At 48.4% G+C, this 3,175-nt stretch overlaps 1 non-coding gene across 1 annotated transcript; it reads left to right on the forward strand.

Annotated features, from left to right (window-relative positions):
- Nucleotides 1-1,237: 1,237 nt before the first annotated feature.
- LOC100837953 lies at nt 1,238-2,921 on the forward strand. Its single transcript, XR_002962386.1, has one exon. It is a non-coding gene; the product is annotated as an uncharacterized LOC100837953 (transcript).
- Nucleotides 2,922-3,175: the final 254 nt, after the last annotated feature.

The raw sequence follows: 3,175 nt of genomic DNA on the forward strand, positions 1-3,175 counted from the left end.
GCATTACTTATGTAAGAATAATTGTTGGGTTGTTTTCTCTGCTGGGTTTCAGGGTTTCAAAAAACCTAAGATTTAGGGCGGGTTTGCGAGGGCGCATCGACTGAGAAAACGGCGACGACGATGCGAAGGATTGAAGCTAGGGTACCACATTTCTTCCTGTAATTTCCCTATCTAGTAGACTCGTGTCGATCCCTGACCTTCAATCAGGGACGAAATGTAGAGTATTGTTGCTGATTTGGGGGGGGGGGGGGGGGGTTTATCCGTCAGGAACTCCCTTGCCAATCATGCTTGCATCCCTAAGCACTGGTTAAGTGGGGGTCAGCATATCTGGAAGAATTGAGATGAGGAAGGAACTGGAGAGATTTTGGGATGAGAAATAGGCGAACAAGAGGTTTTACTTTTAGGAGCTGGAGTTTTTCTTAACCACCCTAAAAATAATTAACTTGTCACGCTCGCCATGCTTCGTCTCCTTTTCTGCCTTCTGTGTCATTGCTTCCTGTTCTTCACTCTTCAGTTCCGTCAGGCAAACATTCCTTCAGTATGCACAGTATGCATGCATGACAGTCCGCATGTGCAGGCCTGAAGCTTCTCATATCTTCCTTTCTAGAATTCACTTGGCTCTGGGCCTGCAACCAAGATGTGCACATGCAGAAACCAGATAAAGATTTCAATATTTCATTACCGGGAAATGGTCTGTTCATGGAACTCTGCTTCTTCTGTCTACCATATTTAGTTCCAAGGCTCTATCTACTCTGCTCCTCATGATGAAATCTGGTGCGCTGCGTTTCCAACAAAGAGTAGATTTCATGCCTGGATCATGGTTCGAGGCAAATGCCTTACAGTCGACAACACTGCGAAGCAGGGGTGACTACATGATGCCAGGGATATGCGGAGGCTAGAATACTGTCAAAGCTAAACCTCCCCCTATTCTCACTAGAATTCTTGAATCCTGCTGGACTGATTGCCTCCATGGCATGCCTTCAGCAGCAAGAAAATGCTACTAAAAAGTGAGACACGTATTGTGCGAAGATGCATCCTTATATAATTTTGCTTGACTAAAAATTATTTACTCCATTAACTAAGGAATGCTACTAAAAAGTGAGACAAGTATTGTGCGAAGATGCATCCTTATATAATTTTGCTTAACTAAAAATTATTTACTCCATTAACTAAGGATACATTTGTCCTATTCTTGTAGCAACCGAACTATTGAACTATGATTCTTTTTTTATTGCAGTTGCCTTACTCTCAGCTCATAGGTTCCGTTGCTTGGCAGGGGAATGGCAACTGTGAAAGCAAGGATGGGCACCAACTGGGCGTCGCTGCATGATGATATGCTCGAGTTGATCGCCGACCGGGTTCTAGCTGGCGACTTGCTGGACTACGTCTGGTTCCGCGCCGTGTGCAAGACGTGGCGTGCTGCAACTCCTTGCCTGGTCGGCCGTGGCGTGGTTGAACCGCGCTTTCACCCGCGCCAATGGACGATGTTTCCGGAGGGTAATGGGCTTTACCCTGGCCACCCTGCATTGGACGGCTACGTACGTTTTCTCAATGTCGACACTGGCGTCTTCCTCCGCGTGCACCTCCCGTGCTTCAAGGACCACTCCGTTCTCGACTGCCCTGAAGGCCTCCTCCTCCTGCAGCGCCATAAGGATGCTGCCATCTGTCTCCGAAACCCCTTCACAGGTGATGTTGTTGAGTTTCCACCTCTTGCCTCCCTAGCCCTGTACGTGAACAAGTTTCGGAACTTCCTGAGCGGCAGTTATGATTTTCGACGACGGATGGTCCATGCAGCTGTCTCCATCCATGCGGGCGGCACTGTCACTGTGATGCTTGCACTCAGCCACCTCGAGCGCGTGGCATACGCATCCATTGGTGACCGGCAGTGAACTTACACGAGCTGGATGATGAGTGGCATAAGGACCGCATTGCATTCCTTGGCAGCCTGTACGTGGTGAGGGGCTCAAAGAACGAGCCATCGCACATCATGCGCATCGATCCACCAGAGAGCTCCAGTTCCTCCTCATGGCATGATACTCCTCCGCAAATGGTTGTGACTTGTCCAGCCGAGCAGATGACCAAGCCATACCTGGTAGAGTGCAATTCCGAGCTTCTTCTGGTTGGCTTCACGCTTACAAAGTCTCGGCTTCTGGTTCTCCGGCTCACTGACGTCCTGCTTGGAGTCCCTGCCATGCCATTGACAAGCATCGGCGGCTACGCCATCTTCATCGGCACTTGGAGCATGACGGTCAATTCCAAGAACTTACCGTCCGTCCAGGGGAACTCCATCGCTGTCCTCAACCCATTTAATGGTGGCCAATTGGCGAAGTACGATCTGGGCAGAGGTGCCTGGTCATGGTTGTGCGATGGAAACTTCAGCAGCGCCTGCGGTTCCATACCGAGGCCATACAGTCTCGTGCACCATGTCGTCAGCTGCTGCCAGCGTCTTTTCTGGATAACTGGGAACATCTGGCACCGCCACCATTCATGTAATCCTTGTTGGCCAAGTGTTGCCGGGGCACATATAAGAGTTTGTGCACGATGCGCTGTTTGGATAAAATTACTCCGTCGTTCCGGTAGCTACATCTGAAAGATGTCTTTGCTTTGCTGGTTATCCCATAGCTTTACCCGGACCGAAACACATGGCTGCTGAAGGTTCAGGCTTTAAGCAACGATGGATCCTCTCTTGTGATGACATTTCAGTCTCCTCGTGGTTGCTTTTGGATGAGTTTAGAAATATATGATTCCTTTGAACTGTGTACCTGTAAGACCGAGAAACAGTGTTTCAATTCCTTTGAACCTTGTACCTGCTCAACCGAGAAACATTAACTCTTGATGATGCTCAGCTGCTGGTGACTTGCATCTTTTCAGGCCAGGTGCCCAAACTCGTAATGCAACAGAGTTCTGCTCACCATGTTCCATATTCATGCGCGTTGCTCCAGTCCAACTTGCCTATGCTGTTTTCTTTCTGTTTGTTTTAATCCGTCCGTCAAACTTGACGGCCGCTCTCCATTCAAAAACATAAACGGAGCACAAAGTCTTACAGAAGTTTTAAACAAGAGATTTAAAGACTACAGGTCTCTAATAATGCAGTAAAAAGAAAGAACAAGGAAGGTAAATCTCTCTCAACTGAACAAATCAGCTGACCACGCCCCAAAAACATTCTCGCGAAGTC

This window comes from Brachypodium distachyon, chromosome 1, assembly GCF_000005505.3.
Source record: "Brachypodium distachyon strain Bd21 chromosome 1, Brachypodium_distachyon_v3.0, whole genome shotgun sequence".
Classification (NCBI taxonomy): domain Eukaryota; kingdom Viridiplantae; phylum Streptophyta; class Magnoliopsida; order Poales; family Poaceae; genus Brachypodium; species Brachypodium distachyon.